A 24,708-nucleotide genomic window follows, 5' to 3' on the forward strand; every position below is an offset into this window, starting at 1 on the left:
ACAGGAATGGTAAAGGTAAAAAGTCAGCTTAAAATTTCTGTACGAAATGAATGACTTTTTGTTGCTCTGCATATACATGCACAGGTGTATGAATATATGTCCAGAAAAGTTGAATGAAATGCTACACGTGAACCTTCCCGGTGCCCTTGGCAGAATTTGGGAAAACCGGTCATTCCTATCCCTGTCTTTGTACCTATCCGCGTTTTTGGCTTCTTTCCAGAGACCTTCTGCTGTTGGGTAATAAAAAAACAAAACCACACACGAGTTATTTGTCACGTAAAAACTACAGTGGTGGACGCGCTCACATCTTTCTGGTGGTTTTGTCCTAGCTGGGGTAAAAGCATTTTGCAGGCAAAGCCTTCATGTGATTTGATATTTATCAGGTAGGCTGAAAATAGCACACAGGGGAGGCCAGGCAGCGGCTCTTAACCTCGTTTTAGGAACAAGTGTCCTGAGAGACGCAGGGAGTCCGGATTTTGCCCATGTTCAGCCAGTGGGAGGTCAGACCCGAGGCTATTTTGCTGCCAGCCTCCTGCCCAACACGGTGAGGAAAATTACCAGGATGACAAGATGTGGTTTTCAGGTTAATCAGCGCTCCCAGCAGTTGGACACAAGAGGTCTATGTTTCAATTTTCCCCTCCTTCCTTCCCCGCCTATGGGAAGAGCTGGTCAACACATGGTCCCATTTCATCCGTGCACAGCCTCAAGGGAGAGAGTAGAGGTGAGTAAAGCATGTTCTAGAGAGGTTAAAATATTTCCAGAGAAATTGAGTACCTTGTTCAGAGAGGGAGGGGCATTTTTTTTCTCCCCTGGAAATACTAAATCTTCTTTTTTTTTTTTTTTGGATGAAAATATATATCTTTTATAAAATTTTTAAAATGATTAAGTATATCACATATTTCTATGAGTGGAATTCTAGTATATGTATTCTTTCTTTTTTTTTTTTAAAGATTTCATTTATTTAACAGAGAGAGATACAGCGAGAGAGGGAACATAAGCAGGGGGAGTGGGAGAGGGAGAAGCAGGCTTCCCGCCGAGCAGGGAACCTGATGTGGGGCTTGATCCCAGGACCCTGGGACCATGACCCGAGCCGAAGGCAGACGCTTAATGACTGAGCCACCCAGGCGCCCCTGGTATATGTATTCTATGACTTCCTTTAGTGCTTTATCCATGTTGATGCAAGTAGCCATAACATTCATTTTTCACAGCCATATACTATTCCAGTGTGCATATAAACCATAATTTCTTTATCTATTTCATTTTTGTGGGACTTTTTTTTTTTATAGGTTTTCACTCTTACACAAAATGCTATTTTGAACTGGTACACATGTAAGAATTTATTGAGAGTACATACCTAAGAATGAAATCAAATGGTTATGAGTGATATAATTCTTCAAAATAAGTAGGAAACCCTAGATCATTTTCATTTATTAATGTACACTGTCATTAGCCTCTTATGACTGTTTCTGCTTCTCTTTGGTCTTCTCCTTGTCAACTCTGGTATTTCCAGACTTTTTTCTTTTTTCAGTTTTTGCCAATATAGAGGGGGTGCTTGTGATGTGCACTTTATTCCTGCTGGTTAAGCAGCTTTCCACATGTTTATGATTCATTTGTGTTTACTACTCTGGGCAATACTTTTCAAATCTTTTGCCTGTTTTTGCTGTCAGGTTGTTTGTCATTTTCTTACTGGTTCACAAGGAACAGTTCTCCATTTTGGTGAAGATGATGATGATCTGTGTATCTATCTTTATGCCACTATAAGCCGTCTGACTGTAGCATAGAGATTTTACTGATGATGCTCGTGCTGATGCCCATCATGGAGACTATGACAAGATTGTGGCACACTGCATGGCTGCCAAATAAATCTGTTCTTAGTTCTGTGACCATGAGCCCACAACTTGATTCCTATTATTTCCGATAACTTCTCTATGTATTGTATGGAATAATGATATTCAACTCAGGAGGATGCTACGAAGGATAATGTATTGTAAAGGGCCTGAGAAATAGCAATTATTTAATATGTGGTAAATAATAGTAATAATAGGCACCATAGCAACCACACCAGGGTGACCTTCCCCCTGCAATAGTGTATAGAGCACACGGGCCTGTGCAAAGCCACTCTGGGAGTGGCTAAAGATGCTGATGTGAGCTCCATTCTGTGTCTTTTCAGACCAGTCTCTTCCCAGTCCCACTGGTGAGCCTAAAGCAGTTTAAGATCCCTCTTTATGGGAGGTACGTTCTTCTGGATTAAGTTAAATGGTCTGAACTGGACTGTTGGCTCATGAGGACATGAGCTCTGTCATGTTTGCTGCTATTTCCCCCAGGAACTAGAACAGATCTGGACCCATAGTAAGTGCTCACCAAATGTTTCTTGAATGAATGGATGGGAGAATAATTTAAATCAGCGGTGCTGATTTAAACTTTCTATCACCAAAAAACTCCCCCGGAGGACTTCCTCTGTGGAAATGCCCTATGTTTTAGAACAGCATCCCCATCATCCAGCTTGAGTAAGAAAGAATGAAAGGAAAGAATTTCATTCCCAATTGTAAAATAACACTGAACTCTGCCATTGGGTATTCTGATAGGTGGAGATAGCCAGTGTGATCAAATCTGGGCCTCAAGCAAAGCCGCGATGCCCTCACTGGAGAGCACATCCTGATTTCAGAGACTTCACTATTTCCAGTAGGTTTCTTGTAAACATAAAAATTGCCTGAGGATCCTCTTTACATTCCCCAAACTCAGTGTGCTTTGGATAAGGAAATCTTACAGACTTTCGCTGACCAAATATTTTTGTTGTTATTAATGATTCTCAGTTTAGAACTGATAAAGAATATTTTCATGTCACCTGTAGGCAAGACCTAGGTCACTTTCACTTCTGTCAGTCACATGGGCAGCATTCCAGAGACTACCAGTAGGAAACCAGAGAAGGTCATGAAAACATTGGTACATTCACAGGACAGGAAGGAGGGATGGGCCAGTCCATTCAGGGCTTGGGGCAATCAAACACTAGGGATGGTCCAGTCCATTCAGAGGATGGGGGTAGGGCTCAGAGATCAGCAATGAGCCTGTCCATTCAGAAGCTGGGAGCTTGTGATATTGTGATTTATAGTAAATATATATTTCGTCTTCATCCTTCCTTCTGCACAGACCTCCTAAAACTCCTGGAATTTCCTAATTGCTGAGAGCTACAGAGGTGTCTTTTGTTGTGTTAATGAAGCATCTTTGGGATCAAAGCTGAGCATGGGGGCTGGTTGCCAGGAGAAGCAACCTTGCTGTTAGTGGGTTGGAGAACCTTTATTTCCTTTCCCCTGACCTCCTGGGAAGGGAGAGGGGCTGAAGGTTGAATCAGTTGCCAATGACCAATGATTTAGTCAACGGTGTTGAAGGGGAACAGAATTTGCCACCCCCAAATAGGTCTCTTTGGCACTGAATTATTTTAGGCTGATTAATTTTAAGAAATAGCAGGCATGAGAAGGGCTGTGGAAACTGGGTAGAAGTTGTGCTTTTATAAAAGACATTTACATTTAGAAGGAAAATCTCCATTTGTAAGGTGTCTCCCTCTCTGTACCTGAAAGAGAAGGGTGGCCCTAAATCTCTAGAAACTCTTATTAGTGAAAAAGGCCAGGGTTTAAATCTGTATAACAACCTTCCTCTTGTTTACTGTGCTTTTCCTGGTAACCTTCCATAACTGGCTTCCCTTCCGTCCCCAAACATTTTCTTTTCTCTTTATCTGGAGATGTTATTGAAGGTGATGGCTTGGACCATTTCAGGGAGTGACTCAGTTTTCCTGGGTCTCTCCCATGCATGTGGAAGTTTACACATTATTCAACTTCCATTTGTTTTTCTGATAATCTGTCTTTTATTCCAGGGGGCTCTCAGCCAAGAACCTAAAAGGGTAGAGGGAAAATTATTTTTCCTTCTCCACAATGCCTATGTAGTGCAGCCTCTATAAGAACCCAGAAGGACAGAGTTCGGGGAACTTCTGGGTTGGTGAGCACATGGAGATGATACCAGGAGGGTGGCACCTTTGAAGATGGTGCAGAAACTCTGCACCCCTGCCCCATGACTTGTCCTATGCCTCTCTTCCATCTGGCTGTTCCTTTTATATAGAATCAACCTTTTATAATAAGGTAATATAATAATAATTATTATTATATTTGTTATATATTATAAATATATAATATATAATAATTATTATATATAAATATTATATAATAATTAATAATAAATATTATATATATTTATATATAAATATCATAAACATTATATAATAAACCTGTAGTCTCATAAGTAAAGTGTCCTTCTGAGTTTTACGAACCACTCAGGCAAATCAAACCCAAGGAGAGTGCCGTGGGACCCTCTCATCTATAGCTACTAAGTCAGAAGCACAGGTGACAACTTAGACTTAGACTTGACCACTGAGTTTGAAGTGTGTGGGGGGTGGGGTGGGGTGGGGGCAGTCTTGTGGGACTGAGCCCTTCCCCTGTGGGATCTGATGTTCTCTCCAGGTAGATAGTGTCAGAATTGAGTTGAATTGTCAAGTACCCAGCTGGTGTGGGAGAACTGTTGGATGTGTGGGAAAAAAACCCCGCATGTGGGGATTGGATATGAGAATGTTTAGGGCTCAACTACTTGGAAGGCTGCACAATTTCCAGGAACTCCCCCAAGAGATAAACGCATACTTATTACTATCTTTAGCTAAGTGTATCTTTCAAGAAATAATTTTGCTCTTTGACAGTGGAGAAGTATCACATAATAGTGGTCCATTGCCTTAACTGACTTTTGTAGAACATTAAAAATATGATAACAAGGAAGTAGAGGCTACTTGAAAAAATGTATATGATACAATATAAAATTGGTATTTTATATTTATACATATATATATAAAATATTTATATATTTTAATTTTATATTAAAATATCAGAGTGCAAATACCAAAATTAAGGCAGCTGGCTATCCATTCCCAGAGATTAGCCTGACTCTGATCTCTATCCATCCATGGCTGAGGGATCCGAGGGACGAATCCCACGTTGAGCTGTCCAGTCAGATTTGCTCATGCTGGAACTGGAATGCTGGAATGAGGTCTTTGCCGATGGAAGAGGGGAGGAAGTGACATCTGGTTTAGGCCCCTATGTAGAGTTCCCTGATTCTGATGAGGGGTTGTGAGAATATTTGGAAGGGCCTCATGTCCAGTCCTTCCTAAAGCCTGGTGGACCAGCTCTCCCCCTGTAACCAGAGACCTTCCTGATCCCCAGGGGCATGGAATGGGCCGTTTACTGAGTGCCCACTGTGTGCTGGCAACTCACCTTCTTCCTCTAATCAATCCTGACCAAGCTCTCCGAGACGGGTGTTCTTAATCTCCCACCCACTGGATGAGAAAATGGAAGCTCACAGACTAGATAGAGAAAGCTACTCCAACGTCATTCTGCTGGCAAGTGAAGGCATTTAAACTCCAGTTTCTAATTCTGTGCTTTTCCTATTCACACTTAGACCAGATACAAAATTGGAGGATTACAATGACGTAAACAAGGAAAGAAACACACGCAGATGGGAGGGAAAAAGCCAGAAAGAAATAGACCAAAATGTTAGCGGTTCTCACACTGGGTGCTGGGGCTGGGAACTTTTTCCTTCTTTTCTGAGTTTTCCTAATTTTATGTAATGTACCCTGAAGGTAAAAGGAGACCACAGTCGGCTCCTGGGAATAGCTGGGAACAGGGGGGTGGGGGGTCCCCTGGGGGTCCCGTGTGGGTACCTGCGCCTCTTCAGTTGTACTCGAGACTTTTCCCTGCTCGTTTTCCATGATTCACCTCACTCCAGTGGCAAAGAGGCTTCTCCCTTCAAAAGGCACTGTGATTGAATCACGAATAATAGCTGCTCAGAAAGATAGGCATTTTCCATCCCTCATATTCGCTGTCTCTCAAATCAAACAGCTCAGTGACTCACTAAGCAAGTCAGTTTAATAGAAATTTATCTGTTTAAAAACCCACCTCTCTCCCACGTGCCTCCCAAGTTAGTTCTGCCTGTGTTGATTGATCATGATGGAAATACTTCTCTCCCCCTATTATTATGCTATCGAGCGTGTTCATAAAGACTTGGGAGCTTCATTCCTCTCCTGGTTAGAATGAAGGAACTAGCATTTAGGGAGCACCTGGCTCAATGCCCTGAGTTAAGTGCTTTCAATACGGTATTTCATTCATAACCAGGATGGGGGAGAGGCATGGGCATTGCCATTCTCCAAGTAGGGAGACTGAGGTTGAGGGAGAGGTTCAAGAACATGTGGCCCAGTGGCCACACTCTCAGCCCTGACATCAGCTAGACAAGGTCTTGACTGCCCATTCTGCACCTGTGACTCAGGCAGATGGCTCAACTTTCTGCGGCCCCAGGTCCCTCATCTGTGAAGCAGGGAAGCATAGGAACTTATGCTGATATTTCTTTAATGTCATTAGCACAATGACATTTAAAGTGCTCTTTTCATAGGGCTGGGGCACTTCCCAATAGATTTACCTTTAGAGATTTGAGGTTTCCCTTTGGCATTGTGAATTGGATCTTTTTTTCCCCCATTCCTCAGTTGGCTATCGATTGTCATTTTTTTTTAAGGTTTTATTTATTTGAGAAAGAGAGAGAGAGCGTGGGTGGGGGGGAAGAGGCAGAGGCAGAAGGAGAAGCAGACTCCCCGCCGAGCAGGGAGCCCCATGCGGGACCCTATCCCAGGACCCTGGGATCATGACCCAAGCCGAAGGCAGACGCTCAACTGACTAAGCCACCCAGGTGCCCCTTGATTGTCATTTTTTTATGTTAACTCTGCACAGGGGAACATAAGCTCTAGGAGGGGAGACATTTTATTATGTTCACTGCTGTGTCCTAAATTCCTAGAAAAGTCCCTGGCAAACAGTAGGTACTCATTAAATATTTGCTAAGCGGGTGGATCTGGCAAACTTACCGAATTCTCTTTTTGATTCTTATGGGTTTTTAAGTTGATTCTCTTGAATTTTTAATAGACAGCAAATTGTCTGCAACTTGTGATGTTTCCCTTTCCAATATTAATACTTTTTATGTAAAACAGTATTGGTCTGGGCAGACATCTCTGTTGTATTAAGTAGGAATGCTTTTAATGTGCCAATACTAAGTATGATGTTTTGGGGGTTTCTGGTGGGTGCCTTTTATTAGATTGTGGAAGTGTCATTCTATTCCAACTTTCCCCAGGTCGGTTTTTTTAAATTTAATTTAATTTTTAAAAATCAGGAATGAGTATTGGATTTCATTATTCATGTTTCTGGTATCTATTAAGATGATCCATCTGTTTTTTTTCCCTTTTAATTTTTTGATGCCATCTCATTAGCTATTAAAAGTGACAACTATATAAACTAGATTAGATACATGGGGATGTGCAGATGGAATAATGTTTTCTTAAGATGCACATGAAATAGAACGCACATGGCTGGCAGCCGTGGAAACACATTACTGCTCCTCTAGGAGAGGGAATCTGCTATCCATCTGCCTGCCTCCATTGCCATACCTTACCAGGGCCTCTCCCTGAGTGGGAAATGTTGCCAGTCTGCTTAGTTATACTGCAAGACATTTCTTGGGTAGTGTTTACTAGGGGGCAGAGTGAGGGTGCATGAAGGGTCCCTCTGGGCCCTGCTCCCCCTCAGTGGCCCTGGGCTCTACTCCATGGGGCAGGGGCAGGGAGCGCAGTTGACCGTCCCTTGGTTGTCTGGCATCTCCCTCTTCCATTTGTCTCTTCCAGGCGACTGAAGTGTCCTGGAGTCATCTTCTGTCCTCGGCAGCTTCCTTCATGTGGCTTTAGGGGATGGTAAGAGCCAAGGTTAGAAGCGTCTTTGCGACTCAGCTTTCCCGGAGCGTCCTTCTCAGACAGTGGGAAGCCTACACCCTGTGATCCGTTTGATTTCTGTCCCTCGTGCCTGTCTCCCTCAGAGACTGTTAGGGAAAAGTGGCTGAAAGGCAGGATGAGGGCACCCCTGGGCTCCTAATGACAATACCAGGTATCTGAAGAGATTTGAAGTGAAGGACTTTAGTGACTGGAGTAGTATCTTCCAAAAAGATAGGTTTAAGTCCTCAGCCCCCTTACCCCCGCCCCGTACCTGTGAATGTGACCTTCTTTGTTAATAGGATCTTATAAATGTAATTAGTTAAGGATGTCGAGATGAAATCATTGTAGATGGTGGGTCTTAAATCCAGTAACTGGTGTCCTTATAGGAAGAGAAGAGGCAGGGAGAAGCCTATGTGATGAGGGAGGCCCAAGGCTGAAGCGGTACATCTCCCAGCCAAGAACTAGCGGGGATTCCTGACAGTGCCCAGAAGCTGGGAGAGGCAAGAAGGAATTCTGTCCTAGAGCCTTCAGGGGCACCTTGGCCCTGATGACATCTTGATCTCAGATTGCCGGCATCCAGAAATGTAAGCCAACACATTTCTGTTGTTAAGCCACCCAGTTTGTGGTACTTTGTTACAACAGCCCTAGGAAATGAATACAGGTGTATTAAGTTGAATGTTTAGTTTGTAGCATGTTCCTTGCTACCATGACATAAATAACCACATTTAAAAACTTAAATGCAAAACAATAACAGCCAAAAAAACAAAAACAAAAACAAAACAAAACCCCACAAGGTCATTATTTAATGGTAGGGAATTTCTAGATACCTTTTTTTAAGATGTTATTTATTTATTTATTTATTTATTTGCCAGAGAAAGAGAGAGAGCACAGGCAGGGGGAGCGGCAGGCAGAGGGAGAAGCAGACTCCCCACTGAGTGAGGAGCCTGATGCGGGACTTGATCCCAGGACCCTGAGATCATGACCTGAGCCGAAGGCAGACTCTTAACTGACTGAGCCACCCAGGTGACCCGGGACGTTTTAGAAACTTCTTAAGTGTCTAGCTATTGGGATCTGGTTATGTAAGTTATGATACATCAACTTATTAAAATATATTCTACCACTGTTACAAAGGATAATTACTAAAACTGACATTATGAAAAATAAAATATTTTTACAGTGTTAAAGGGCTAATAAGTTTCTATTTGAGACACGTATAATCAGTTTTGTATATGTACAAAGATTGGGAGAAAATACAGAGAAATCAAAATGATTTATGTGATAGTACAGTAGAATTGTATGTGATTTTAAAAGTCTTTCTAAGATTGTTGTAAAATATTTTCATAATAATTTTAATTAAAATTCTATGAATCTTTGCTAAGGAGTGTGAAATAATTATGGAACACTTACATCATAAAACAAAATATGTCCCGAAACCTGCAGACTAACATACAAAGGATCAGGGAAAAAATGATTTTATAAGGCAAAATTTGACTCAAAGATCAGTATTCCCTTAGGCTGGTTTTATTTAAAAAGCACACACACAAAAATGTAGTCTCCTGCTCCTTTCTGCCTGGAGCTGGTGTGCAGCACCCCGCCATCCCCTGGCACACACACACACAGCCGGGTCAGGAAATGCCTCCCTTCCGGGTCTACCTCTGCTTGGAAAATGCCCATCATCACAGAGCCATTTTGTTGGTTGAAAGCATCACGTCTCCATGTTGGTGAAATCAGGTGAGTACCAGATTTATGTATTTATTCTCACATTCTCTTACTGAGTGCACAACAAAGCACTTCTGAGCAGGAAATGAGTAAGAAATGGTCCTTACCTCCTGGGTCTTTGGGAAAGATTATTAGATAACAAGTTGTCTCATAGGGAAGCAGAGATCAAGCTCTAAAGTGATTTTGGAGGGGGGATTTATCTGGACCACGGAAGTGTGGCTGACTTGGCTCCTTCTAATGGGGAGGGCACGTGAAAGATGAGCTGGGGAAGGCTTAAGAGAAAAAGCCCACTTAACAATTTTACCCCAAAGCTCTGAAATCCAAGGTTAGTCTGTAAACACGTACTTCAATATACTTTCAACATCTAAAACTAAAAGATAATTGTTCTCTTAAAATAGTTTCAAACTTAGTCTTTTACATATGCGTACATCCCTATATAAGTCATTTCTACTCACTCCTCCACACCCTTCAACTATTTCAAATCAAAAAGGTTTTACCGTACTTCTAATTCTATGATATCTCTCTAAAGCATGTTCTCTGTAAAAGGGCATAAAATTGGGGGTCTATATTCTTTTTTCTGGCTTCTGTTAAACATTTATTTAAAACTTCTAGTTGAATTTGAATTGTTCTCCTTGCAAACTTCATCGAGCACGTATGATGTGCAAGGAATAAATCTTGGGGGGAGCAACGGATATGGCATAGACCCTAATCTTGGCAAATTCAGAATAGAATAAAATACAAGGCAGAGATGAGGCCTTGGGTGGGACTGAGAAGGACATCAGGAGTCTATGGAGATGGCCACGGGTCCTGGGATTAATCCTAACAGAAGGTGACAGGAAGGCCACTTTACTTGATGGAAAAGGCAGAGAAAGACACCCTAGGCAGAGGGAATGACTTGAGCAAAGACACGAGAATCTTGGAGTGTCTGGTGGCAACCCACAGCAGTGGGCACGGTTTTCCTCATCTCTGGATCCCAGCACCTCATGGCATAGCTGTCACGGGGCAGGAGTTCACCAGGACAGAAACCGTGTTTCGTTCATCCGGATACCCCCAGGCCTAGTCAGTCTGACATCAGATTGCCACTCCAAAGCCCTGCCACAATTAGTACAGAGTCGGGGCCTCAACATCCGTTGTCAACAGAGCCAAAAGGCCATGAAAATGAGCGAAGCCAGGCTAGTTGTAAGACATTAAAGAATGACGGAGACTGGGACCAAGCGAAGAATGGCACCATATTGGACTGTGGGCTCAGTGTTGCTGGGTCTTCCAACTTCTCAAGAGAAGTCAAAAAACCCTCTAGATTTGCATGCGACATGTTCAGATGTTTGAAATGTCCATGGACCAAAGAGAACATGCCCAAGGACCACATTCAACTCAGAGCCCACCCAGTGTGCAACCTGGGAGCAGAATGTACGTTTGGAATTGGAGGGAGGTAAGGCTGGACCGGTAACCTGGGGCTACCTTTGAAAGCACTTGGAATGTTTCCCTGTGGAGTTTTGGTTCGATGGGAGGTTGGGAGCCTCTCAACAGGGAAGTGGCGGCCGCAGATCTGTCAGTGGAGTGGAAGCAATGGGTGGAGGAAGGGGCGAAACCAGAGGATGGGAGGTCTGGAGGCTGCTGAAGTATCCAGGTGGGAGATGGCAGAGACTAGCTGCTGGTCAGGGATGGGGTGGTGGCATGAGTAGGAGACACGTGGAGGGAGGAGGTGGAAGGGAGAGGACTCATGAGCAACAGAGGGAGGGAGGCGGCAGTAAGGCTGACCTTGGCCTTGAAGCCTGGGTAACAGGGTGAAGGGGAATACCGTTTACAGGAAGATAGGGTGCTCAGTCCCATAGCTGCCTTTTGCCAGCACATGTCCAACGTGCCCTCTGCCCTCCTGCAACCCGTTCCACATGGGCCGTCGGATAGAAGAGCTGCCTGCCTCCTCCTAACTTCTCCCTCCTTCACTTCCTCTGAGCGCGATGCTATTTTAAGTGCCTCCCCCTCCACCACTCCCAAAGCTCCTCCCTTTTCTTTCCCTCTCTCCTCCTTTCACGGCTCCATTTCTTTTACCATGTTGTCACTTCAGCCAGCTCCTCTCCTCCGGGTGCCGCTCCTACGGGCAGCCCACCCACCTACACTTCTGCCGAAAATGAGGCTTTTAAAGCTAATTACTTAGCTTGTTTTTTTTTGATCCAGCACAGAAGCCATGCACTTAAATAAGTGAGACCAGGTGACTTTGGCCTATTTTTAGTGGCTGCAATTTGTAGGCTTTGGCTTTTCTTGTCACAGCAGTACCCCGAGACCGAAGCTCAACTCCAGAGCCCTGGAGCCCGAGGATTTGTAAAAATGTGCAGTTAGTTAGTTAGTTAATTGTGGGGTTAGCCGAGTGATAAAGTCATATCCCATGGTGTGTTGGAAGCCTTGTCCTTCTTACCCTCCCTGGTGAGGATAAGAACTAGTTAAGAATAGGAATGCAGGCAGGCAGAGGGGAGAAAGAGAGAGAAGGAAGACACACTGTGAGTTAATCAGCACTCAGCTCATCGTGACCCCTGGGTGCCCGAAACTGAGCTGTTGTGTCCTCTCAGCTCACCCCGGGCCCCATCCTCTGCTCTCCAGGGGAACACCTGGGGCCCCCGGTACCCCTGCTCTTAGAAGGAGTCAGGGAATGAAAGAAGGGAGAAAGTGATTTCTTGAGCCTCTTGTAGATTCTCCTCTCAAACCAGGTTCCGGTCCAGATCTAGGGGACCCAATCCCTGAAACCAGGGGACTTGAAGGAAATGGAGGTTTTCACCACTCCTTAAGGTGAGCTGGAGGCCCATCCCTACCACGGAACACCGCTCAGCAATAAGAGCAAGATCCTGATACATGGAAGACTCAAATGCCTTCTGTTACATCACAGCAGCTGAGCTCAGTAGGCACGACACTGTACGATTCCATTTAGAAGATGCTCTGGACAATGCAAACTCACAGGGGGAAAAAATCAGGCCAGTGGTTCTGTGAAGAGAGGGGCACGAGGGAAGTTTCTGGAGTGCTGCAAATAGGCTTGGCTAGGGCAATGGTCACAGCCTCCCTGGAAGAACAGAGCTCCTGCAGATCAGGGAGTGTGCATCCCATTCATCTCCTGGCCTAATTGTGTTGCTTTCTCTCTCTCCTCCGCTCAGGGTTGCCACAGCAGCGGTGAGGACCAAGGGTGGACAGTGCCGGGTGGCAGAAGTAAGGTCACGGGGAAGCCAACCAAGCTTCGGCAGGGACTTGCTCAGGGAGGTGTGGGTGGCGGGAGCTCTCTGCCCCGGGTGCGGGTGACAAAGAGCTGCATCGTCTGCAGAGAATTTAAAAGCAATAAAACGGACTCTGGTCTGGGCTTTGCTGACCCTGAGGTGGATGGAAACCCTCAGAGTCGGAAAAGAACCTGGACAGAAGAGAGCGCAATCTACAAGGGACTTTTCTTCAGCAGGAAGAACACATCCTCAACCTCGGAGTTAACGGTGTGTGAGCCCCGGAACAGGCAATTGGAACCGTGTTTGTCGGAAACCCGAGGAGCTGAGGGCTGGCTCGCACACCTGCACAGGTGTGTGCTCACACTCAGCATGAGCGGGGCCACCGCACTGGGACTTGCAGCCACTTCTTCCTGTGTTCTAAGTCAATATCCACTCCCATACCTCATTTCGTGTTTGTAACTGTGTTTCTATAGAAGCTCCCACACAACTTGGAAGAAGGCCCCACAAGCCTGGCTCGGCTCCTGCTGTGCGTGTTTGATCTATACGTTACGTGCAGTTTTTTATTTTGATCTTGGGACGTTGTCAGTGCTTTCTTGGGACAAAAACAGCCCTTCATTATTCAATTAGTCTCATGATACTTGACATCCATTGCGCCCTGACAGTGTGCCAGGCGCATGTAGTACTTCCCTGCATTGTATCTCATAGCTCTCTCAGCGGCTCTGAGATGCAGGAGGAGAGGTTGTCATCCCATTTTACAGCAGAGATGACTGAGGCTTGCAGCAGCTAAGTCAGTTGCCTAGGGTCTTACTGATGGGGAGTGGTCTCTAGAATTCACAGTCTAGCTGCAGTTTCCATGCCTTCCATGACAGGGAAGAGAAGAGAGGTCGAATGCCTCCAATGCCCTGGCCTCTCACACATATTCTCGCACTGAATCTTAGCCTAGGGAGCTTGGCATTTGTCCCTTTTCACAAAGGAGGCCCAGAGAGGCGAAGTGACCCACCCCAGGCCCACAGCATTCAGCCAGTGCTCCATCCGAACGAACAGTGTCCATTTTGGCAGCTGTGTCCCTTGGCTTCCAGGGGACATCTTGAGCTCAGAGGCCCTTCCCCACCCTGGGCCGGCCCCGTTATTCTGCCCTCGGCCTGCTCCCGAGTCCACATCTCCTTCAGAAAAGCAAAGCTCCGAGATCCCAGGCCCCGGCAGACATCCCACGCGGCCCATCTGCCAGTCACAAGACTCCACAACAAATCTGTCAGGAATCCTAGGACACCTGTCTCTTTCACTTCTGGCCTTCAGAGACATGGTGACTACTTGCTGTCTTACCGCAGGAGTTGGGTTTTGCTTTTTAATTGGTTTCCCCTAAAGGCAAAAAACCAAAGCTCAGCTCCTTTCCCCCACCCCCTCCCCAAGGAGGTTGGCAATGATGAGAGGGGCTGTTTTGGGGGCGCTCCTTTCTCAGTTTGGACAGACTCCTCAGAGTTGGATTTCAGAATTCAGAGGTAGGAAAGCAAACATTGCCTCATTAAAACTTGGGTGCCTGTTCGATTCATTAATCATCTTGCCCTAATACTCCTTGATAAGTCTGTTCATCGTTATTAATCACTGGGCTCGTGGGAGGGAGCTGCCGGCTGTCACCGCATTTCTCTTAACCCCTTGTCTACCCACGTCCAGAGCCTGTGATAGAAGGTGGGCTGCCGGGGGGCGGGGGGGTGACAGTTTGCGAGATGGTGCTGCCTGCTTTGTCCTGTGGGCCTCAGATGCCAAGAGGTTCTGTCTTGAAAGAGGTCGTGGGCCTTCTTGCCCTCACAACAATGTGACAGTGACGTATCACTGGAGAGCTCCCAGGCTTATTTCCTAGAGCTCCCCATTTTACCAATGAGGACACTGAGGCTCAGAATCAGCTTGCCCAAAGCCCTCTGTGCGGTAAGGGCTGAGTGAGAACTGGAGTCATGGGTGTTGTCCCAACAGCTCGAAGTAGCACCCTGTACCCTGTACCCCCTGGGGCCCGTCTTTCTGTCCGTCAGTAGGCTCCTGGGTGGATTGGGCAGAGTGTGGGTTTTAGAGTCAAACAAACCTGAATGAAAATTCCAGCTCTGCCAGAAGCCTTTCTGGTGACCTCCAAGCCTCAGTTTGATTATTTATAGAAAGGGGATAATATGTTTCTCATATGGCTATGAGGATTAAATCAGAAGCCATAGAAAGTGCGTTGCACAGTACAAGTGGCAAATAAATGCTCCGCAAATGGCAATTTTCTTCAAACACTCCCTCCCGCTCTGATAGTGTGGGCACTTTCCTTTCAAGGGAATGGATCTGACAAATTTCTTCCGACTAAGTGACTGAACTCTAATGCCCACTCGCTCCCCTCACTTCCCTTCCTGGAGCAAAGTTCCTAGAGAATGTTCATGGCACACATCAGTGCCTTTGCACAGGCTGTGCCCTCTGTCCTGAATGCTCAACCTCCACCTCCAGTCCATCATTACCTGACAAGCTCCAGTTCGTTCTCCAGACCCAAGTCAACTGTCCCCTCTGCTGGGAAGTCCTTTCTAATCCCACTGATCAGAATTAGGTTTTTCTCAGAGTCAGGGGAAAAGGAAGCTGATCGATACAAAGCCTGCCAACAAGTGGGCCGGCACATCTCCCGCTCTCTTCTTGACTTCCCTAATTAATTGCCTTGCAGGAACGTGTCTGAATTATCCTGGATCAGTGGGAACTAATGAGGTGTCAGAGAGTGAGGCTTCAGAAAGGAGGCATTTGAAAGTGTTTTATTCCCCCCAAGATCAAACTTTCCCTGGACTTTGAAGACACTCCACTCTTTTATTTTAATTATTTAGTAAGGGCTGTAGACTCTGCAGCACAAATTTGCTCTGGGATTTGAGTTTGAAAAGACCCAGAGTCCAAAAGTTAAAAAAAACCTCCCACTTATTAATGAATTTACTTACTGATTCATTTGTTCATTTGACAGACAAATAATATTCACCCTGTCTGTGCCAGTGCTGTTGATGTTCGTGTGGCGTCTGTCCCTGGAGCTGGGCCAGTGACAGGGTACCGAGCCCCATTACCTGACCACCTGATGTGTGCCTGGAAAGGAGGCCCCGGGAGGGAGTCACCGACTGCCCCGTTTGTCTGATGTTGTCTCATGATCAGATTCATGATCTCATGATGTGACGGTTGGGAGGACTGCCACAGAAGTGACATTAGTCTTTTTAAGTCACTTGGAACGGTTCCTCTCTCGGTGATTATGCCACCCACTGGACACACTGTTTAGGCTCATTTGACTCTGGGTTTTAGGAGTTTATTTTAAATTTAATGCTGTCACTTTGGTTATATAAAACACGGACATGTTTCCTAAGCTTACAAAAAAAGATACAGGCAAAGAAATCTAGTTTCTATCCCTGTCCCTCTACCTGGTGCCCTCTCTTCCCCTATAGGGAAACATTTTAAAATTACGGTTTACCTTTTCATGATTTTTCTAAATATAAACACGCACATATATTATATATCTACACATACACATATACCTATATATGCACATATATGTGTACATACATATCTGTGTGTGTGTGTATATATATTGCTTTATTTTCATTTGCATTTATTCTTTATCTTTTTTCCTTACTTTTCCGTGTGTGGGTGTTTGCATCCTTTGTTTCTTACATCACTGGTGGCACAGGATTCCCACTTTGTGTACCTTACACTTTTCACCGACCAGTGCATCCTGGAGGGTCTCCCCGAGCGTGAATGGAGGGCTCAGTCATTGCTCTTCACAGCTGCCCTGGGCCCTGCTGACAGCCGTGCCCCGGTTTCTCCAGGGCCCAGCTGGGCAGCACCTAGCTGTTGGGCATTTGAGGTATTTCCAGTTCTTTGCTCTCTTTTTATAACCCCTTGCCTGATTTTTATTTGCATTTGTGTTTATTTTCTTTACCTTTTAAACTTATTTATTTTGTTTAGATTCATCTCTTGTAAACAGTATGGTATTGGATTGGACTTTATTAACAAATCTACAGAAAATCTTTTCCTTTTAGTGAGTGAGTTGAGCCCACTTGTATTTATGGATGGGACTGATATCTTTGTTTCTAGTTTCGTCATATTATTTTTTAATTTATAAAAGCCATATACATGTGTGTTATTTATATATATTTCCTTTCGGTCTATTTTGTCTCCCTAGCATTCTCTTTCTCTCTCAAGTATACATCTTGGTATTTAGGAAACTGTGTTTTTGAATTTTTGTTATCATAGTTACCTTGATACATTTATGTAATTCCCTAGGTCCCTCTCTCTTTCTCTTTCCTTCCTTCCTTTTGTTCTTTCTTCCTTTCCTCCCTCCTCCCCAATCTCTTTCTTTTGTCACCTGCTACTGGATCCCTTGTGAAGAGAATTGAAATTTACTAGGCACCTCCCCTTCCCCTGTGCACTCTTTCTGACAGAACCTTTTATTCTCAGTTGATATTTATAAGGCAATAAGTGAGTTTATTCTGCTATTCCTGCGTCTTCTCCCATTCTCCCTCCATTTCTTCATACTTCTCTCCATTAATATTTTAAAGATTTATTTATTTTATTTTAGAGAGAGAAAGAGCATGCGTGTGCATGCACACACGTAGAGGGAGGCGGGGCAGAGGGAGAGGATCTTCAAGCGGACTCCCTGCTGAGGGTGGAACCCGATGTGGGGCTTGATCCCATGATCCCTGAGATCATGACCTGAGCTGAAATCAAGAGTCAGATGCTAAACTGACTGAGCCATCCAGGCTCCCCGTCTCCATCACTTTAGTCTTCGTCCCGTGGACTATGTACGACTATAGGACTAAGTTTTACTGCTAGCAAAAAATAAATGCATATAGTCACAGAGGAGCTGGCACTCATATTCTCCTTAATTATGCCTCCATGTTTATTCAAAGGATTGAAAAAATTGAGCCTTGCCTTAATTATAATCCTTGGCTGATGGAATGGACAGCAATCTCTAGTGGACCAACATACAAGTTGAGTAGGCTCATTGAGAGCCTCAGAATATTTTAATAGAGGGCAAAATACTCACAAAGTTAAAGCACATTTATAAGAACTTTCTCTTAAAAGTTCTTTTAAGTTTCTGCATCTTTTGAAGGAAATTTTATCTGATAATATGTATTTACTCATTAAAATGATCTATTCTCAGGTAATTTGGATGCTGACAAATTTAAATTTAGGGCCCCTGGGTGGCTCAGTTGGTTAAGCGACTGCCTTCGGCTCAGGTCATGATCCCGGAGTCCCGGGATCGAGTCCCACATCGGGCTCCCTGCTCAGTAAGGGAGCCTGCTTCTCCCTCTGACCCTCCCCCCTCTCATGTACTCTCTCTCTCTCAAATAAATAAATACATCTTTAAAAAAAATTTAAATTTAAAATGTGGTTCTTTTTACTTCATTTTTTTTCCTTTAGAAACATCAGTAGTTTTCACTTATCGAGCACTTACTGCATACTGGCATCTCTGCTAAGCACACGATGTACATTATCTCATTAGAGCCAGCAACTCAAGCAGATAGGTGAAAACTATTATCCTTGTTTAAAGAGGTGGGAAGTGAAGCTTGACAAGTTTAAGGAAGCTGGCGAAGGTTATACAGTGAGTAAGTGATACTACCAGGATTCAAACCTGGTCTGACTCAGAAGCCGGGCACATGACCAAGTTGCCATGTTCAGAGCCTTGAGCTGAGATGGGGATAAGCATGAGCATTTGGTTCACTTAATGATGGCAAAGTCTTACCTGGAAAATCACTTCTCTACAGGTTCCTGTTCACTACCTTCATCCTCCCTCCTTACTGCCGTGTTCTGCCCTTGTAATGTGGTGTGCTCACCTCCCCTTCCAGAAGGTCACCTAAACATAGCTGGTAGCAGAGCCTAGGGGTTTGGACAAGAAGTACTAAGCTTAGCTTGTAGTACCTGTGTGTCTTTGGGCCAGCTATTTAATCTTGTTGAGCTTCAGTTTCTCCTTCTCTAAAATAACAACAACAGCAACCACCATAATAATATTACCTAACCTGTATGGTTATCAAAGGATTAAATGGAATCATGTATATGAAAGGAAAGTCTGGCATGCAGCAAATGCTTAATGAATAAGAAAAAGCATGAAAATATCTGAATATCTATCTATCTATCTCTCTATCTATCTATCTATCTATCTATCTATCTATCTATCTATCATCTATCTATCATGCTAGATTTACCAAGGAAAAATTATAGGAAGCAGAAATAAACTTTACACTTCTCTTTATCACTGTGTTCACTGGTTAATTTAAAGTACAAGTTTCAGAACATGGATTTATTTGCACCCATACTTTCACTTACTCCCCATCTAACTCTAAGGGGTAGATATTAAGCACCGGGTCTTCCCTCTCCAAATCCAGGAGTTTTAATAATATGAAAACTATACTGTCCTCTTGCCACAGTGAAAAAATCAGGAAGTGATCATTCTCTTGCTCTTTTTTTTTTTAAGACTGTATTTATGTATTTGAGAGAGAGAGCGCGAGCACAAGCAGGGGGGAGGGGCAGAGGGAGAGGGAGAAGCAGGCTTCCCGCGGAGCAGGGAGCCCAATGCCGGGCTCCATCCCAGGACCCTGGGATCATGACCTGAGCCAAAGGCAGACGCTCAACCAACTGAGCCACCCAGGCGTCCCCTTCTCTTGTTCTTCTTTAAAACTTTGGGAAGAAGAAACTATTGGGAAGTTGAAAACTTGAAGTTCTGACAATTTTAAAGACACCCAAGTGAATGGAGTAGCTGATACTGCTGGAATCGCTTGCCGGGACTATATAAATAGCAACTTGTACCTACACTGCACCTCATCTGCACACATCAAAAAGCACATTAGAAGAACATTAAAATGTCAAGTGGGTTAAATCTGAAATGTGACCTACCTTATTATCTTGTGAGGGGGAAAAAGCTGTCAAGAACTCAAATCTTCCCAGCTGCTTTGGATATGCGGGGGGCTGCCAGGTTCTTTGGAAGACTTGCTCAGGGCCACTTCGAAGGAAGCCATTGTCCACTTCTACAGAGTCTGGCCTGAAAGCTTGGGGGAATTATTGTGGGGATCCTCCTCTGGGTGTCTTTTCTAAGAAAGTCCACGTTGGTTCTAGTAGTTTCTCTTCCAGTGCAGCAGTTGCCGGGGAAAGCCAGCTCCCCAGCTGCCCCTCCCACTGCCTCCTGAAAACAAGCCTTTAGGCTTATTTCTGATCAGAGTTGCCCCACCAGTGCAACTTTGGGGAATTCTCCCTGGGGCTCGTAAGTTAGTAGCGAGAGGCAAGGACAAGCCCAAACATCTCAAGCGATCTATAGCTAGCCTCCCTGCTGTCTGGTGGCTACCAGAATTCCAAAGCTAACTGGGGAAAGTGGATGGATTGTGCAGAGTCAAAAAGTCTGATGATTCAAGGTGTTTTATAAGCTGGAGAAATCATCCTAAAATGACACAGCACACTTGGCAGAAGTAGACCTCAGGTTCACTGTGTATTTTGCTGAGGGTCTATCTACTGGCCACCACTCTGGGGGTCAAGGAGAGGAGCAGGGGTGTCTGAGGACATGCGGAGCTGCACATTTGCTGTTTTCCTCCTGTAGGGAGGGTGGGAGTGAGACAGGCTTCTGGCGAGGTGAGGGGGTGGCATGAAAGGCAAAGACCCTGTAGCATCCACCCCAGACAAAGCACTCCTCCTCTGGCTCCCACAAACGGAAGCCACAGATGGGCTTGGCTCTCCAGTCCTAGCCCAAGAAGAACCCAGAACCCAGTATCTACTGCTGTCCACGTCCAACCAGTGTCTGCTTCAGATGATCTGGCTGAGTGAACAGCAGTACAAACTCAGTCTGGCTTAAGTAAAGAAGGTGATGTGTTGGGGCGCCTGGGTGGCTCAGTTGGTTAAGCATCTGCCTTCGGCTCAGGTCACGATCCTGGAGTCCTGGGATCGAACCCCGCGTCAGGCTCCCTGCTCAGCAGAGAACCTGTTTCTCCCTCTGCCTCAGCCTGCTACTCCCCTTGCTTGTGCTCTCTCTCTCTCTCTGTCAAATAAATAAATAAAATCTTAAAAAAAAAAAAAAAAGGTGATGTGTTGGCTCCAGTGACTGAAAAAGTCAAGACATAGGTAGAACTTTGCACCGGGCTTGATCCAGGGCCTTAGACTCTACCAGCGACAGGGGTGAATAATAGCTAACGTTCACTGAGTATTTTCCTCTTCGTCAGATGTTCTTCTAAAACTTTTCATGTTAACCCATTTAATTCTCAGAAAAACACTGTGTAGGAAGTTATTATCACATCCCTCATTACAGACGAAGGAATGAGGCGCAGAGAAGTTAAGTAACATGCCCGAGATCACACAGCTTGTAAACAGAGAAGCTGGACCTCAAACGCGCTCATCTCACACCAGAGTGCAGGCTCTTAACCGCCGTGCTGTATCACCCACCTCTGCACTGGACTCAGTTAGGATTGTTTCTTACTCTTAAAGAACTCCTGTTTCGGCAGGGGAAGCAGAGGAAGGAGATAATCACAAACCGATGTGTGACATGGGATGCCATAGGAAGTAATCCTGGGACGCACACGGCCCTGCAAGTCGATCCGACAGCTTCAGACTGACAGCAAGCCAAATCCAAATCGCCCTAGATGAACAGCCTTTCAACCGTCTGAAGAAACCCTGAGGGTAATGGCTTCAAAAGTGCTCTCCCCAGCTCTCTATGTAGACTCTTTTTTAGAAAGGCTACATTGCTCACAATTGCTTGTGTCTCCTTCCAGAGAGGAAAATCCCTTGCCCACTGGAAGGTTTTGCTTTTACCCTCAGAGTGATTTCAGCAACCTTTGACAGGGTAGGGAACTGGGGCATCGGCCATGGTCCTCCCAAGGCGTCAAGGCGGATGCAAGACGCACATGGCATACGGGAGCCGGGGAGGGGGTGGCACGGCCAGGGCCCGAGTCACACCAGCATGGAGTGGAACCCCAGCTCGGCCCTTACCAACTCTTGAGCAACTCATGTCTCCTTCCGGAGCCTCCTTTTCCTCACTTATAAAATGGAGACATAACAGCTACCTTCTAACACTTCAGGATTCAATGCAATACTATGTGCTGATTCTTTTTTTTATATATACAGAGTCTTCTTGTGCATTACCTGGTATGTATGAAGATTCAATAAATGCTTGCTATTGCTGAGATGTTTATTTATCATTCTATGATTTAGAAACACTGCAGACTCTCTGCTTCCTTGGATATGACATTTGAGGGTCACTTAGTGTGACAATCAGCCCACCGTCCAGCGGTTGAAATCTTAACCCAGTTTCCTGTTCACTACTCACTGTTGTGAATGTAGTTACTCCTCCTTAGGTCCTGGGAGGTCGATTCAAATCAGGCATTTTATTGAGAAGATTATATGTTTCGGTTGCCCTTATAAATCTATAAGAAAAGTTTTCATGGTTCACCTTGCAGGGATGTCAAGTGCCCTAATTGCCAACTAATTAAGCATAATACAGAAATGACCTTATTTGGTTGCTTCAATTTGATAATTTATCAGTTCACACGGGGACTATTTACTGAGCATCTACTCTCTGCCAGGCACAATTCTTACTGCCGGGGACACAGTGGGAAATCAAACAGGAAGAGTCCTGCGTCTCCCCAAGCTTAGGTTCTCGTAGCTTTTTCCCGTTTTCCAGAACAGAGTGGAAGGCAGGTTGGGCAAGCAAGGCAAGCAGGGAGACCAGGTTAAGAGCTGTTTTGCAGAACATGGGTATTTTAGGTGAGGGATGGTGTGGTCGGAGGTGGGACAATGGGAATGGAGAGACTAGACGGCGGGAGTGGAGTCAACAAGGAGAATAGGGAGCTCTAGCCAGTGACCTTGAGATTATATCAGATGCGGTGAGGTGGCTGGGGAACGTCCCACTGATCTGTAGTGATGTCCAACACTGGAATGTCTGGGGCTTTTAGAGGGATTCACTGTGCAATGATACCCCCAGGAAAACTCTGAAGTTAAATTCTTTCTCATTCAAGACAGAAAAAGAAAAGAAAAAAAAAGAAAAGCCCCACCCTTGGTTCTTACACATGGCCACAGTGAAGACTCAGCTGAAGTTCAGCTTCATGCTTAAATTCACTGATCTCCTCCCCTATTGTCTCTCTGTCCTTTGGCAGCCAGACCTCTTTCTAAAGCATACATTTAACTGTACTTGTCTCTGTGTTTTGTTTTTATCTTTTCAAATGTCTTCAGGAAAACCTCCAACCCCCTTGACAAAGCTCACAAGGCTCGCTGCTTTCTGCCTCTGCCTGTTCCTAGTCTCCTGTCCCCCACCTGCCCTGTGCCCAGCCACCTGAGTTATTCATCACACCCTCCTCTGCTCGCAAGGCCCTGCCCACCAAGGCCCCCTGGCAAAATTTACCCACCTCTAAAGACCCAGTTCGAAGAGCTCTCCCTGCCAAATGTTCTCAGACTTTTGCAAGCGGAGCAAAAACATTCCCTGCTTTGCATTACCCTGGGGGTTTGTGCATCCCTCAGTAGACAGCTTCCCTGAGGTTCTGCCTTCACTGAGTGGCTGCAAATGGGTTTCAGGGTGCCCCGGCCCTCATGTGTATGTGAGAGGGTCGGGGGTGCTCTCAGGACCAAGTCACCTCTGGCAGTGAGCAGACGAATAGCAAGGTCAAGGTGGGCCATGGTGGATGAAAGGTGGGCAGGGGTGAGTAAGAAGGGGGCAGCATCAATCAGCCAGAGCAGCGGCGTGAGATCAGGAGTATGTTCCCGCACTAGGCCTGGTCCTCCAGAACCGGGGCATGTCTCCTGCCCCTCTGAGTTGCAGAACTTAGCACGGAGCACTGGGCCTGGCCCATGTTTGCTGAGCCAATAAATCCCCTGCTGCCCTGAGATGCCCCCCCAAACATCTTTAACTTGCACCTTTTCCAGAGCACACGTACCCTTTATCTCAAACAATGGCAGCGTTTGCTCAAGATTCCGATGGTTTGCTCCCTGCTCAGCAGGGAGTCTGCTTCTCCCTCTGACCCTCTTCCCTCTCGTGCTCTCTATCTCTCAAATAAATAAATAAAATCTTTAAAAAAAAAAAAAAAGAATCCGATGGTTCGTCCAGTGTTGCGTGCTGTGGGCCACAGAAGGACGAGGCTCCCAGCGCTTTCCCTCCAGGAAGATCCCATCTCCTTGGAAGAAGTGAAGTGAGCCGGCGTGGTCGGCAGTCAGTGCTGCAGGAAGTGATGTGTTCCTGTAACGGACAGCCCCACAGTGCCACGGGGGCCGAGGGCTCTTGGATCCCCTCGGGGGCACAGAGTCCCAGACTTTGTCGTTTGTCTCCGTATGGCTTTATCGGATTTAATGGCACAGCTTTCCTTCGCCACCCCTGAAACGTGCCACCTCACACACGCGTGTCCATGCCTGCGTGTGTGCGTGCACATGCACGCGCGCACACATTCAGTTGAGCAAATTAGTGAATTAAAATGACATTGAAAATTGTCCAACCTTCTCTGAGATAAGTGCAGATGCCCCAGAGGGTCACAGAATCAAGGTGACAAAGGAGCAGGAAAGCACCTGTCAAAGCTTTCTTTCCATCCCCACCCCCCAGCCTCCAGAAGCTGCAGGACCAGAGGCTTGGGCTTGGTGCTGGGCAGGCCTCAGTTCACAACCCAGCTCTGCCTTTTCTCTGATGTGAAACTGTGGGCAAGCCTAGCTCCCTTTTGAGCCTCAGTCTCCTCATCAGAGCTCTGGGAATGGTGCCGAGTCACCTCTCTTTGCTCAGGAGGATTAAACGGCACAGGGAAGGCAGTAGGATGGCAGCAGGCACATGGCAAGAGCAAAAGCGTAGCTGCTCATGACACGACTCTTGCAAGAATCTCACACGTGTGTTCTACACATGACCTCTTGCATGTCATGGAGAAGGGGGTTGGAGTTTGGCCCACTTCGTGTTCAAGATCCGTCTACTAGGGCTGCCCTAGCAAAGTACCTGCCACTGACAGGGAGCTTAAACAACAGAAATTTATTTTC

General features: G+C 45.6%; 1 long non-coding RNA gene across 4 annotated transcripts; it reads left to right on the forward strand.

The window, feature by feature from the left end:
* The first annotated feature begins 475 nt into the window (after positions 1 to 475).
* LOC141371396 (uncharacterized) lies at positions 476 to 13,442 on the forward strand. Of its 4 annotated transcripts, none has more exons than XR_012376336.1 (5): positions 476 to 721; positions 7,748 to 7,825; positions 8,218 to 8,415; positions 12,691 to 12,742; positions 12,981 to 13,442. It is a non-coding gene; the product is annotated as an uncharacterized lncRNA (long non-coding RNA). The 4 variants fall into 4 exon arrangements; XR_012376338.1 differs by having other exon boundaries at positions 12,984 to 13,442; XR_012376337.1 differs by lacking the exon at positions 12,981 to 13,442 and having other exon boundaries at positions 12,691 to 12,960.
* The last annotated feature ends 11,266 nt before the right edge of the window (positions 13,443 to 24,708 follow it).

This window comes from Callorhinus ursinus, unplaced genomic scaffold (assembly GCF_003265705.2).
Source record: "Callorhinus ursinus isolate GAN/ISIS: 27379988/994484 unplaced genomic scaffold, GSC_fseal_2.0 scaffold3, whole genome shotgun sequence".
Classification (NCBI taxonomy): Eukaryota; Metazoa; Chordata; class Mammalia; order Carnivora; family Otariidae; genus Callorhinus; species Callorhinus ursinus.